The sequence below is a fragment of the Emydura macquarii genome, unplaced genomic scaffold (assembly GCF_026122565.2).
Source record: "Emydura macquarii macquarii isolate MOO-44397 ecotype Brisbane River unplaced genomic scaffold, CSIRO-AGI_Emac_v2 contig_2531, whole genome shotgun sequence".
Taxonomy (NCBI): Eukaryota; Metazoa; Chordata; order Testudines; family Chelidae; genus Emydura; species Emydura macquarii.
In genome coordinates this window covers 1,121,486-1,137,210 of record NW_027132668.1, presented here as the reverse complement: position 1 = coordinate 1,137,210, position 15,725 = coordinate 1,121,486, and the positions used below count along the sequence as shown (strand labels likewise).

Genomic DNA, 15,725 nt, shown 5'->3' with positions numbered 1-15,725 from the left:
AACATGGACATGGGGGGGGGGGAGGCAGGATGACACTGAGATTAGATGAGGACCCCAGGGAGGGAGACTGGGTCTGGGAGCCAGTTGGGATGGGAAACGTGGACAGGGAAATATAGTATGTCATCATGTAATTAAAAGACTATCATAATGCATATGCACAAGAGGGCTAAATTAAGGGTCTGACACTTTCTAAATTTTGAGTGCTTGACTTTGCAACCTTAATGTTCTTTTAATTTAACTTTTTCTGGGTAATTTCCTAGGTTTTTAAGAAAGCAAATGAAAAAGACAGAAATTATAACATGTGGCAACATATTGACACCCACAGGGTTCATTAGCATCACTGGAAACTTTAGATCTGCTACACAGACCTCTGCCACTTCAGCTAATGAAGTAACTGAGAGCAGTAATAGGTTTTCATTTGCTATGTGGACCTGTGCTAGATGGAAATGGGACACTTTGCCAGGGTGTCTCACAGGTATCTCCTGGCAGTGGAGGAATGGTGAGACTCAGAACTCATGGGTTTCATTTCAGGTTCTGGAGCGATGTGTTCTCGAGTGGGCAGACTCTTCTGCTCATTCCCCACAAGTGAGACACCTTCTGCACCATCCCCTCCAATCTGCCCCATCCCTATCCCGTCTCTTCCACACCCATGGCTCCTCATTCCAGTTCCATTCTCCTTACCTAGCTAGGCCCAGTCTCAACTCCTCAGGCTTCTCATCCCAGTCCTATTCTTCTTGTCCAGCAAGGCCTAGTCTCATCCCTTCAAACTCCCCATCCCAGTCTCTCTCCCCAACTCCAAATCTCCTTATCCAGCCATTCCCAGATCCATCCCCAACCTCAGTGCTCCTTGCCCCGGTCTGCTTGCCCAGGTTTTTCCTGAATATCCAACCTAGACCTCTCCCACTGCAACTTGAGTCCATCACTCCTAGTTCAGTCATCTACTACCACTGAGAACAGCCTAGCTCCATCCTCCGTGGAACTCTCTTTCAGATAGATAAAGGTTGCTATCAAATCCCCCCTCATTCTTTTCTTCTGCATGCTAAACAAGCCTGGTTCCCTCAGCCTCTCCTCACATGTGCTCCAGCCCCCTGATCATTTAATTTTAGTTGCCCTACTCTGGACTCTCTCCAATTTGTCCACATCCTTTTTGTAGTGGGGGGCCCAAAACTGGACACAATACTCCAAATGTGGCCTCACCAGTGCAAATAGAGGGAAATAATTACTTCCCTTGATCTGCTGGCAATGTTCCTACTAATGCAGCCCAATATGCCGTTAGTCTTCTTGACAGTAAGGACACGCTGTTGACTCATATCCAGCTTCTTGTCCACTGTAACCCCCAGGTCCTTTTCTGAAGACCTGCTGCCTAGCCAGTCGGTCCCCAGTCTGCAACTGTGCATGGGATTCTTCTGTCCTAAGTGCAGGACTCTGCATTTGTCCTTGTTGAACCTCATTAAATTTTTTTTGGCTCAATCCTCCAATTTGTCTAGGTCACTCTGTATCCTATCCCTACCCTCCAGCATATCTATCACTCTCCCCAGCTTAGTGTCATCTGCAGACTTGCTGAGGGTATAATCCACCCCATCCTCCAGATCATGAAGATGTTGAACAAAACCGGGCCCAGCACCGACCCCTGGGGCACTCCGCTTGTTACTGGCTGCCAGCTAGATATTAAGCCATTGATCACTACCTGTTGAGCCCGATGATCTAGCCAGCTTTCTATCCAATTTATAGTCCATTCATCCAACCCATACTTCAACTTGCTGATCAGAATACTCTGGGAGACTGTATCAAAAGCTTTGCTAAAGTCAAGGTATATCACATCCACGGCTTTCGAGCTTACACAGAGCTCTTCTTCAGATCAGAAGACCTTCAGATCCTGAAGAAGAGCTCTCTGTAAGCTCAAAAGCTTGTCTCTCTCACCAGCAGAAGTTGGTCCAATAAAAGATATTACCTCACCCACTTTATCTCTCTATTTCGTCAATAGCAGACAAAGAAGTAAAAAATTGCTGCCTCTTTTGACTGCTGTTATAGTCCTTTTATTCAAGGAAAAAAGGCACCTTCACAGTTCAGTCTGCAAAACTTAAATTGATTCAGATGCCAAAATGATCTTTTCACCTCTTCCTTGGAGCTGAGATGTGTTTGGGCTCTAGTGAATAAAAATGAATGTTTTGCATGGTGTAGAGATAGACATATTGTAAGGCCTCTGAGGAGCTAGTTTAAAACATGGTTCTGCCGGATGGTCAGTTTTTGACTGACTAAGTAGAAAATAAGTAAACGAGTTCCATTGCCTGGTATGTTGAATAGTCTTAATTGTTGGTTTCATTCTCATGCTTAGATCAGCAGTAGGGTTTATAGAAAACAAAACGTTCCTCCAAAGCTTATATTGTACACCTTATTGAGGAGAGCTCACATTAAGCCCTGCATTTTAACCATTCTGAATTTTAACCATTCTGAACCAGTCTCTTTGCCCAGCCATTCTGGAGGTTTACTTGGTGATGACAAAAATCTCTTATTCTGTCACTCTTTTGATCTGCCATTTCTTGGATGACAGTGTCACAGTTGCCTAAGAGATCTCAAAACAAAACAATAACTAGGAAACTGTCAATTATTTTAGAGTAATTATGGTCAGGACTGGTAGCAAGACCTATTATTAAGGTTGCCAACACTTCCCATTATAAGACCCTATTTTCAGTTACTTATAACTTTACCAATTTTAACCATTTGGCTGAAATTTTATATGCCAAATGTGTTCCACAGGCTAATTTTTGTTCTTTAATTCCAGTGAAAATGGTTCAGGCATTTCCAAGAATGAGGCTAAGGTAGAATACATTGTTTTTCTATTTATAAAATTTCTGGTAACCTTTTCTTTGAAAAATTGTAGCACCCCAATGGTTTGGAGCAGAGATTTGAAATTTGGGAGAGGGGTGACTTTTGAGTCAGAGATGTGTCTTTTTCTGCCCCCGTGAAAATCCACCTAAATTCAGACAAATTATAAGTCTCTGAAATGCTCTGTAGCAATTTCTTGGATTTTAGCAGAAATTTTCCTGAAGATTCCTTTTGCACTGAGCATGTTCCATTCCAGGGCTCAGCAGGAATTTCCCTGCAATTGCAACTCTGGGCTGATGCTGGCCATGCTGGGTCCCAGCACGTGAACTGAGAACTGGGAGACAGTCTCGTCTGTGCTCTCATGAGCTCCCTGCTGGGCCCAGGCAGAGTAGAGGATGAAGCTTCCTCATTCAGATAGACAAGAGCTGGACTTGCAGGGAGGGCAGGGGGAGTAAACTGGGACAGTGAGCACGGAAGTGAAGTTGCGGGTTACAGAAACTAGGGCTGGAGACTTGCAGGGGGAGAGGAGGGAAACGGGCTGGGAGAGAGTGGGAGGGCTGGCACTGGCTGAATGAAGAAACTGAGACTGAGAACCAGTGAGGTGAGGGGAGACTGATCTGACAAGGAGCCAAGATGTGGGGGGAGAACTCTGACTGGGCAAAGAGACTGAGACAAGGAGCTGATATGGGAGGAGGGGGGTATTGAGATTGAAAAAGGAGTTTGGGGAGGGAGATTGGGACTAGGAGACAGTGGGAATAGGGAATGTGGGCAGGAGTATGACTGCTGGCTGTGGGGACTGAGAAAGACCAGATGACGAGCTGGGAATGGGGGAACTGGGACTGGCTAGACAAGCAGACTAGGGAAAGAAAATCAGCTATCTTCCAACAACCAGACTAGAAACTAGTCTATAGCATATTTCACACTGAGTTAAAACCTGTAAAGAAATATGGCAAGTCAAATGCCAGTTAAGACCTTGACAAAAATATACATTATAGACCATGAAAATTAAATATAGAATTCTAAGTAAAAAATTAAACATATCTTCTTAAGTTCTTTGAAAAGGAACCTACTTTTTATAAAGACTGAAAAGATTATCTTAATCAAATTTGCCATTTAACTGATAATAAGTCTATAGTTCAAATGTCATTTAGATTTTTATTTAAGAAAATAAGAGCTGCCATACTGGCTCACCTATTTGGGCTTTGTGCAAAGCCATGAATTTCAGCCTCATAACACCTTGTAAAGTGTTTTCCCCATTTTACAGATTGGGGAAGTGACGCACAGGTAGGGTAAGTAATTTGTCTAAGAACATACAATACATCAGTGGTGGATCTTGGAATAAAACCAATGTCTCTTGTTTTCCAGTCCACAGCTCTATATTCATTGTCAATACACCTTTTATATTGACTTTAAGGGCTAGTCTACACAGTGCATTGGTCTGCACTAAGAGGGGTGTAAATTCTAGTGTGCACTAGTGTGTTGTGCTCTAACTGGCTCATGTGGATCCTGCTAGCGCACACTAGAGGTTCTCTAGTGCATGTTAATGTAGTACTGTTTGAAATGGGACCCCATTAACATGCATTAGGGAACTTTTATTGCAAACCAGCAGAATCTACAGATGCCAGTTAGTGTGCAATATGCTAGTATTCACTAAAATTTACACACACTAGTGCAGACTAATGCACCATGTAGACAAGCCCTAAGATCTCAAAAAAGGCTAAATGCTTCCTAGATGAAACACTCTTGTCAAATACTCATTTCATAAATTTCCAAATTTCAATTTACCATTTAAACTGCTAGTCAATACTTCAGAGGGACATGTAAGAGACTACTTAACATGGGAATAAACTATAAGAAATGTATATTGTAGGAACCCATCTCCCTCTCATACGTATGTATGTACACACACACACACACAGTGGCACAAAACCAAAAAGACTAATTACTTAACTATAATTTAGGAACCCGAACGTTTTGCACCCATATTTAGAAGTTGTCTGATAAGCTAAATATTATTCTTTGATTGTCTGTTATTGCAATAGGGGCCAAATTTGACTACTTGGGCACAACTGTATATGGGAACAGAAGGAGTCACAGAGATAGAATAGAGAAAGGAAAAAAAAGAGATGACATGAGACAAGGAGACAAGAAAGAAGGAGATGGAAAGGAAAAAGGGGAGAAACAGAAGGTTTCATGGATTGGATGAAGTAATACAGAAGAGAATACAGAAGAAGAAAACAAGAAATAAGAACGATTGGAGACAGAATGAAGAAGAGGAAAGAAAAGAGTTGAAGAGCAACAAAAAGTAAAAGATAAGGAAAATGAGGTATGAGATAATTGGTTAGAAGGAAAAGTATGAGTGAAACTTTTGTTAATCTATATGCTTAGAATTTTCAGATGCACTCAGTGTTAGTAACTTTGCTCCCACTGAAATCAATTATTATTAATTATTATTAATAATAACAACATCTAGCTTTTATATAGCATTTTCCATCGGCAGATCTCGAAGCACTTTACAAAAGAGGCAGGTATCATTGAAGTGACATGAGGTGAAGTGACTTGCCCAAGGTCACCAGCAGGCCAATGGCCAAACCAGGATTCAAGCCCTGATCTCCTGCGTCCTAGCCCAGTACTCTTTTCTAGGCCACTGGGACCAAAGTGAGGCCAATGTTGAATACTTTTGAAAATCTAGACTTACATACCTGTAGCTTCTATCATTTCTTCCCCTCCATAGCTTTTCAAAGACCACTCCCACTTTCCATGACACAATGGGCCAAATTCTACACTGATTCACACACTACACAAATTAACTGACATGATGGAATGGGGCATAAATCTTGGATACAGCACACTGCTTGAGCACAGCTAAACCTTGAGCATGTTAGTAGTCTCAGTGACTCATTGACTATTTACATACTTCAAGTTAAGATGGTGCTTAAGTGCTTTGCTGGATCAGGGCACATATCAGCACAAACACTGATCCACTGTGTGGGTGTTTCAGGGGGAAAAGAAGAGTCTTCGTCTTATTAGGTACTTAGGAATTGCCCATACTGAGAGTTTCAACAGGTAAAGTTTCCACTCCCTTATGCAGATTATTTGCATTTAAAGGAGATTGGGGCTCATGCCCAGGATCCCCATAAGAACTCATTGTCCATGGTAATATATGGTTGAATAATTTTCTAAAATTCAAAAGAAAACCTATATAATCTTACTTTGGCAGATTTATAAAAGGAACAGGCTGAATTCTTACTTTGCTCTGTTTTTAACTCAGATAACACCTACTTAAGAAGCTGAGGACGGAGATGTTCAAAAGCCCAAACCTATAGTCCTTTGTCATGCAGAACTCTCTTTGACTTCACTGGAAGCTTTGTTTAAGGACTGCAGGATCAGGCACCAAATGAAATTCTGCTTCCTAAGGTTGAATACTGGCAAATTTAAATATCTGCAAGGTACTTGGTTGTTGAACTGTATATTTTTAGGGAAACTGTGGATATTAGGGGCCTGATCCTCAGCAGTTTTTTCATTTCAGTAATTGTAGTTGAAATCTACTAAACTATGCCAATTGACTGCAGCTGAGCTGGCCTTTGTGCTTGAGAGAAATAGGAAAGATTAAATTGATTATTATCACTCTGAGACCAATCAAATTGAAGGCTGAGTATTATGGATCTTATTCAAGCAAAATTTCCAATGACTTCAATGGAAATCAAAAGAATTTAGTGACAGTATATAGCGTAATTGGATTTTTCTAGTCTTCATTGTACAAACAACACAATTATTAAAATAATAACTTGTATGTCTAATCTTTGTGCTCTGCATTACTCTTCCTGAAACTGTTGGAAATACACCAGCATGTTTCAATTAGAAAAGAACTATTGTTTGATCGGGATATCTAGCTGGACATACTACACTGTAGAAACACTGAGGAAATACCATATGCAAATAAAAAAATGATTTTTAAAAGGCTTATCAGTGTATCTGAAAATGTAGCACAGGATCACTAAAATATGAAGAACAGAAAATCTTTTGACCTTTGTAATTGAAGAGGAAGCAAACTGAAGAGGAAGCAATATAGACGTTGGTCTCGAACAGAATGGAGTTATTGAAAAGATAAGGAATGCCCTTGGACCATACAGAAATAATAAAACAAACCTTTTCTATAACCATAAATTAAAGAAACTTTCACTAGAAGTATAAATGCCATATGGATTTGTCAAATGTAAAGCCTCTAATTTAAAAACATCTTTGGTTTTGAATGAGAAAACTAGAAATAGACAAAATGCCAGAAGTAGAATCTGCAGACTTATTCCAAAAGGCCCAATGAAGAAGATACATCTATTTAGAAGAGAAAAAATATCCTGCTCTCCAACTGATAACGTTGCAAAAACCGAGTTAATAAATAATGAGATGCAATATCCATCAAGTCCTGCAACTGGAAAATGAATTCCAATCTTCTGTACAATACAAGAGATAATGTTCAATACTGTAAGTCAGCCTCCTTTAATTTTTTTTACAGTACACTACTGTACTGTAGTTGGAATCCAAAAACTGGGTTCATTATGGTTGGAGGTTCATAATAATGAAGGGCGTTATAGCGAGGATGTTCTGTATCTAAAATATAAAAGGGTTGGATCCTGATGGGTTTGTTACAGCGAGGCTGCATTGTATTTTGTTTTCCCTCAGCTGCTTATACAACGATGCTCTAACATGAAAAAGTATGACAGTCTGCTTGCTATTTTATTTTATAACATCATGATGAATAAAAATCAATTATTTAAAAATATTGGCTTTTTCATTCAGATATTTTTATTTAAATTAAATATAGGGTTTTTAAAAAAAACTATTTAAAATTAAATTTGAAATTGACAATTTATGTTAAAGTCTAAACTATTAAAATCATTTAAATTAAATACAACAAATATTGAGCAGTACCTCTGCCAAGTTTAAAATAGAATCAAACCACTGAACTGGTTAAAGTCACTGACTAAGCACCTGTAACGAGTAAGTAAGTTCTAAACCAGCTTTTGATAGCAGTAGTCTTTTCTGCAGGTATAGGGAGAATTTTTTTTTCATTTCCGTTTATTCAGCTAATTCAGTTCAATGACTAGTTCATTCAAAGTTAAGAAATGAAGTAGGAGTTGAAAAAAAAATCAGGAAAACACCTCTTCTAATCTATGAATAAAACTAGGGATGAGATCTACTGGTTCTAAAATCTTGAAGGACATGGTGATTAAAAACAACCAGGTCAATTTACTAATTACAGATTTTTTTATGTGTAGTAAATCAATTAGTTTTAAATGTAAAATACGTTTTGATCAACTTTTTTTCTTATGTATCCAGAACATTTAAGTTTGATTTTAAGAAATTTAAATTGTGTTTTTGTGCATTTTTTATTAAATTTGAATTTCCATTTACACAGAGCTTGACACAAAGTACAAGTAAAAAAATTAGTCGTCATCTGGTAAATAAGAAATGCATATTTCACTATTTTCAAACATACTAAAAATATCTAAAAATTAAGCATCTGAATAAATGTTGGTTTAGCTATATCATTGCTTCAGTGATATATACATACGTAGTATATCCTTCTGATTAGCAAAAAGAAGCACCAAATTTAGAGTAAAGGATATATTTAGTTGCAATGCAACATGTTTTAATTAACCAGTGAGAATCTTTCTTTAGGACATTAAAAAGTACAAACACAACACATGATTAAAATTGATCATTTAAATCAAGGTTTTCTGCTTGTTGATTTAAATCGTTATTAAAATCAGTGATTTAAATCTCTTTGATTTAAATCAGTCCAGCCCCGGTATAATATAGTCCTGTGTGTGTGTATTTGGTAGTTTGAAAAACTGCCAACTTTGCTGCCTGTAACAGGAAACAGAGTAGTGCTAGCAACTGATTAAAAATAGTGAGAAACTATTTTTTTTTTACAATCTGGATGAATTTGTCTAAAAGCTAGCAAATATTATCAGAATGACTTTAATTTTAAAATATTACTATTTCACCATCAAGAAGCTTAGCAGGCAATAATATAAAGTCATCAGATAAAAAAGGTAAATTTTGTACATTATGATAAAAATAGTCTAAGATTTAAAAATATACAGGTCCCTGCATAGGTTACAGTGCATGGGCCTTGCCTAAACAGATTGCTGCTGGAGATGCGCATCACCCAGAGCCACATTGGCTCACATGTTTTGGGACTGTCCCAGGATACAAACCTTTAGGACTGAAGTAGGTTGGAGGTTAATATAATAACAACAGCTCCTTGAAAATGATTTCCCAGATCTGTGTTTTGGGATATATCCCTTCATCTCAGAAACTCTTCAACTCAAGGAAAGCTTAGTTCTCCAGAACAATGCTTATAGCCAAATGACTCATATTGCTTAGATGGAAGAGCAGATTGCCTCCAGGGATAGAAGCTTGGCACAATGACTTGGCTGACCTGGCACCCAAAGAGCAGGTAACGTTTCAAAGAGGGACCTCACACAAATTTGAAAAGATTTGGTATGACTTTTTAGAAATCTTTGCTTAATTTCTAACAATGGAAACCAAGCTGTCACTCTCCATTCCCTTCCTGCCCCCTCCTTTCCCTTCCTTTCCTTTCGCATTCGCTAGCTTTTTTGTTCTTATTGTCTTTCTCCTCACCCCTCATTTTTGGGGAGGGAAAATACTCAAAATATAAATAAAAAGCCTTTCAAATTAGTAAATCAACTAATTATTTATTCCACAGTAGTCCACCCATTATTATTTTTTGTTCAGTGTTTAGATGTACCAAATTAATCAGCAATGCTCCTTTGGAATATACCCTTTTATTTGAATTCTAAATTATTCTGTGCTGAAGATAATCCTAATAATAATAATCCTTTAGGGTTGGAGGACTGGAATTTAAAAAAAAAAAATCTTGTCTATTACTATGTGATAAAGTTTCTACTGTAAGAATGCCGATTAAAATAGACAAACTGTTAATTTGGGTCCAATCTTGCAGTACCCTAGTGAGGCAAAACACCACCGATTTATCTGGGAGTTATGCCAGAAGAAGGAACGTATGTCCCTTATATGTCCACTCAAGTGACCTTTAGGTAAAAAAACATGATATATCATTATCAAATTAATGTTAAGAACTTTAAATTATCTTTTATTTAGACAGCACTGTATTTCATGGTTTTTATAAGATGATAAAACACACTGAATGTTGATTAGTTTAGTCTTCGATCCTGCAACTTCTTCCATGTAAGTAGACTGCTGGGCCCACACCAGTGAAGTCAACTGAGCTTCATGCAGGCACAGCAGTCCACAATGAATCACAGAGCAGGACCAGAGCCTTATACTGTGAATAAATACTGTGAAATACCAGATACTAACGTGTTACTAACAAGACTAATATCTCCATATTCTGTTTAAATCAGACAATAAACCATCTCTTTTTTAAAACTTCAATAAGCGGTCTCATAACAAATCTGTTAAAAGGGTGATGTCAGCTTGAATTGACTTCCACAGAACTACTTGTGTGAGAAAAGTTATTCACAAAAATAAATATCTGAAGGATCTGACCCTAATTTTATAATAAATAAATGTTTATGAAACTTAAGACCAACAGGAGAACAAAATCAAACCAAGAGAAACTGCTATTATTACACAAATAAATACTCCTCTGTAGAATCTGAAAGTCAAAACTGCAGCAGTAGGAACCTGAAAGTGAAACTAACTATAAACAAAGTGAAACCAAATTCATTAAAATTCTACATTATTCAGGATGAGAGGAGAGAAATACAGAAAGTAAACATAGAAAATACATAGTGACAAATATATTGGATTTTTTAAATTCTTTCACTTTTAATAATTATTTATTTAACTAACAGTATCTCTTCAAATCTTTATGCTTATTATATAAAAACCTTACATGAAAAGAATGTTAAGGTTATGAAGTGCTCAAAAGGTAGGAAATGCCAAAATTAAGGCTGGCCATATAACCTTAATTCAGCCCCTTGTACGTATGAATTGTGATACAGTCTTTAATTACGTGATCACATACTATTTTTCCATAGGCTTTTGCAAGTTTAATGTTCTTTTAATGTATTTTATGTAATTTCCTAAGATTTTAAAAACTTAAAAATTGAAAAAACAAAAATTTCATCATGAAGCATATTGAGCCCCATATGGGTCATCAGCAGGGTTGGGATCTTCAGGTCCACAGCACAGTCCTGTAACACTTACCAGAGTAACTGGTAGCAATAGAAGGTTGTTATCTTTGTGGACCTGCCAGTATAAGGGGATGGAGACGCGCACTTTGCCAGCAGCTTTCACAACAAATTGCTATCAGCAAAGGAATGTTATGACTCCAGAATAATGGGTTCAATACTACGTTCTGGAAGGGAATGTGATTTAATCATTAAAGATTCTTCTGCTCTTGTCCCCCTCACTCCCTAGCTTCTGCCCCTGCCTCTTCCCCTGTTGCTTTCCATTCTGGTTCCTATCCCTGCTCCTATCCTTCCCCTCCTCTGGCTCCTGACCTTGCCCTGTTCTGCTACTCCCAACCCATTTTCATTTCTATCCTTCCCTATTCCCAGCTCCTACCCATCTCCACCACTTTTTCCCATTTCCCCATCTTCTGACCCTTCAGCTCCTGCCCTGTTCCACACTTCTGTTCCTAACTCCTGCATGACCAAATCCTCCCTCCCTGTATCTCTTTCCCCTCCCTCCATCCTTCATCCCCCTCTGCATCTGCACATAGCTGTTTCCTCCTCTTCTTCCACGGGCCCTGGGCACCAGCAGGGGAGCACTAACAGCACACAAGAGACAGCCTCCCTCTTCTCAATTCTGATGCTCAGCACCACAGCAGCTTCTGGAGGAGCTACCACAGGAAAAGGCCTGCTCAGTCCCTGCAGCTTCAGGCTGGAGGATGCTCAGTCACTCTCTGGAGATGGCACATGCACAGTCTGGTCAACATACTGGAGCAGTGAGGAGATGGTGCTTGCTCAGCGCAGAGGCTTCAGAAAATTTAGCTTCAGAACTCTAACAAGTCTCCACTGAACATGTGCAAACTGAGGTTTTTCAGAAGCTTATAACTTGGCCAAATTTGTGTACATTTTCACAGAAGCAACAAAAGGGACATCCTTGCCACCGGAGTGACATCCCTGCCAAATTTCAATTCCCTGCTCCAAGTCACGGAGGCACTACAGCTTCCCAAACAAATGGTTGTAAGAATTTTTTTTAATATGGGCAAAGCAATGTATTTTTCCCTAACATCATTCTTTAGAAGTGACTGGACCACTTTAGCTCAAAATTTTTAAAAATCAGCCATAGGCGGACACCAACATGGAAAGTTTCAGCCCAAAACTCTTACTTCAGACAAAGTTAATGGGAAGTGTTGGGCAACCTTAATTACAGACATCACTACCTGATCTGCTATATAATAAAGTTACAGAAAAACTTGATGAAATCATAGCTCTGTATCTTAAAATGTAAGAACAGACCAACAGTGTTAGTGTTAACTTCATGAAGTGTATTATTGGCCCCAAGCTCTCATGCATGCAGGTATCTTCAGTCATGTGGATACTCACATGAGTAACATTACTCATAAATGCGCTCCAGTTGTTTGGGCCCTTAGTTAGCCAGCCAATAAGTTCAGAAACAGACACAGATCAGTGGATGAGCTGATTCCATCATGAAACTGCAATCACTAATTATTTAATCTCACTAAATAAACATCACTATGGGATACAAATAAGCATTTCATACATGAGTGAAGGAGACAATTTTCCACTTCAAGGTACATCCACAGTGGACACTTGTTGAATTCGTACACTTAAAGCTCATTTTATGCACACCCACGCTAAGGAGTTTTAAAGCCTTTCTGGAGATATAGTATGATAAAAAAATTAAAGTTCCTCGGCTGGCTATAATATTTATACCAGCTAATTATTTCTAAATCACTTGAGTGTAAGGAAGATATCATCCTGTAAGCGGTTAAAGAATATCAAGTAAAGTTTTTGGATTAGCATCCTCACTAATTGCTAAATCACTCCAATGACTGACAGGAACTACACAACTCTTTATGAAAGAAGTACTGTGTTGTTAAAAGTCTATTTAGCAACTTTTTTCTAGTCTGCAAACTAAAGGAAATCTAGAAGAAAACTGACAAATGGTTTAGATTACAGGAAGCTCTCTACAAATGACAGCCCTGTGGCCCAGTCCAGGAATCCTTCTTCAGGCAAAACTCCCATTGATCTTAATGGGGCTTTTGTTCGAATAAGGACTGCAGCATCAATGCCCAGGTCACTGTTCAACCCTGTATGAATATAGCCACAAAATAAGATGACAAATTGTGTCAAAATAGCCATTTTGATGACACAATGGGACCGTCACCGCTTTCCCAATTCACTTTCAAGTCAAATACTCAAAAAGCAAAACAAACACCTCCCTGTGTGTGTGTGTGTGTTTTCTGAATGGACAGTAGCTGACAACCCACATTCCTGTTGAAAGGTTCCACTGACAGAGATGCTGTCTGGGAGAGGACAGCATTAAACTGCAAACCATTTGTATACAGTGAGCTGGCATGACTGAGTAATCTAGGAAGGACCACAGCGGGTCAGACCCATGGTCCATCTAGCCCAGTATCTTGTCTTCCCCCAGAGGCCGGCGCCAATGTCCATCCCGCTGGCAGGATCCCCGGCCAGGAAGGGAAGCTGGCGTGTGAGGCTGCGTACACGTGCCTCTGACAGAGGGGCCCCAGCGCTGGCTCCAGCCCCCGAACACGGCATGAGACCCTGGCTGCGCTAGTGTGGGTGAAGCCGGTCGTGGCGGCCGGGCGGGCCAGGCTGAGGGAGCGCAGCCGGCGGGAGTGTGCGTGGCCGGGTTGTGTGTGTGTGTGTGTGTGCCCCTGAGGCTGCGGGAAAGGCGCGGGTTGTGAGAGGGGCTGACCCAGCGACGCGTGTGCCCGGGTGTCCCCCCCCCCCACGCAGACACACACACACACACACACACACACACACACAGGCTGAAGCCAGCTCCCCCCGCTAGCGGGCTGGCTCCCACCCCCACCCGCCTGGAGCGGCGCCCGGCGGGCTGCGCCTTACCTGGGGTGCTGCTCAGGGAGGCGGGCCGGCTTTGCCGGGGAGCCCCAGCTCCCGCCGCTGCTGCAGCTGCAGCTGTCCGCTGTGGCGACCCGAGCGCGGGAGCGGCACCGGCTGCTGCTGGGCTTGATGCCGCCGCTTTTCGGGCGGCTGCTCCACCCGTGCAGGAGGCCGGGCTCGGGAGCCGGCGAACTCGTCCTCGCACACGACGAGCCCGGGGGTCTGGCCGCCGCCGCCTTCCTGCTGCTGCTGCTGCGGCCGCCGCCGCCGTATCTCATGGTGCGAGGGGACGCCGCATGCCGGGCTCCCGCTTCCCCGCCGCACCGCACGGACACACGCGGCAGCGCGGGCTCCAGCCGGACCGCCAACCAGCCGGCACCCCGGGCTGCTGCTGCTGCTGCTGCTGGGGGGCGAGGAGGAGGAAATCGGGGGCCAGGTGAGCTGCTGGCCGGGGCCAGTCCTGGCGCCTTAAGTGAAATGCACCGAGGGGAGAGGCAGGGCGGCTGCAATCCCAGGAGTTCTCCTTAAAGTTGGCGCCCCGGGGGCGAGGAAGGAGCATCCTCCCAGCAAATCCTGCATCGTCCCCTCCCCGCCCCCACCTCCACTCAGCAGAGCTTTTGGGGCGCAGCGATCATCGGGGTGCCGCTCCCGTGGGCGTGTTAAGTTAGTGGTTGCAGAATTCACGGGGGGTGGGGGGAGGCAGCGGCTGCTTGGAGATAATCGGGCTCTCTTGCCAGGGAAATAGAGCTGGGCTGCAAAATTGGTCAGGGCTGAAAGGGGACCCGCTGATCGCTTCCCGTCTCGCCTCCCCCCCCCCCTTTTTGAAGAGCGGGTGGTTTTGCTTTTGGTAGGAAAGGGTGGCGGGGAGAAAGCTGCAGAGAGAAAAGGAGAGGAGCGCTCCCTCCCCTGCCTCCCTTTGCACAAGTGCAGGAAATGTTCTACTGACCTACATATTTTTCCAAACATACGTGACCTTTTTTTTTCTTCCCCTCTCTCTCTTTCTGTGGGAGGAGACGGGCGAGGATCCAAGACAAGGAGGCGCTGGAGAGAGAGAGAAAAAAAAAGCAAAAACAAACAAACCAAACCAACCCTCCTCCTCCCCCCCCCCCCCCCCCCCCAAAAAAAACCCCTCAGGGGGGATTTCTTCATAAAGCGGAGAGCAAAAATATCAGTGTGTATAACTGTACATATGCACAGCACAGTGAACGACAGGAGATAAAGCAGCAATTGATCTTTGCTACTTCTGCAGTGTTCCTGACTCTAAGGAACGATCACAGTTTAAGCTGGCCAGAAAATGGAGAGTGTGGGTTTAAAACTCTCTAGGTATGCCTCACTCCTGCCATATGTGACCAAGTTAGATAGGGTAAGATCGCTGTACCCTATAACCCTCTGCTATATGCCCACCTTAAAAACAATAATACCCTGAGTCTTCGGTGTGATGATCCCCTTTATAAATGTGAACGATTTAAGCCCCCCAACACCAAGGAGAGATGTAAATATCATTTCCCCAGCCCGTTTTCTAATTGAGGAAACAGAAGCACAGAGAAGCTAGGTGATCACAATGGGTGTCTGTTGTAGAGCCAGGAACAGAACCGGTACATCACAAGCTCCCAGGCCCATGACTCAACTACAAGACCATTCTTTCCATTCCCACCCCTTAGAGGAAGTAAGGATCCTCCGTTTAGCCAACTAAAACCCAACAAGCTATCTAAGCATAAGTGTTAAATACCATATTTGCATTAACGTCCCAATCTTCCAAAGGTACACTTCTTAAACTGAAGAGTAACACCACAAAGCAGTGATCCACAACTAGGAGAAATATTC

General features: G+C 41.7%; 1 protein-coding gene across 1 annotated transcript in view; it reads right to left on the bottom strand.

Moving 5' to 3' along the window:
* Positions 1-14,059, bottom strand: part of NPAS2 (neuronal PAS domain protein 2) — a 150,912-nt gene extending 136,853 nt beyond the window's left edge. Inside the window, exon 1 of the mRNA XM_067563513.1 lies at positions 13,905-14,059. The gene's annotated coding sequence lies outside the window, so the exon portion shown is untranslated. The remainder of the gene's footprint in view (positions 1-13,904) is intronic.
* Positions 14,060-15,725: the final 1,666 nt, after the last annotated feature.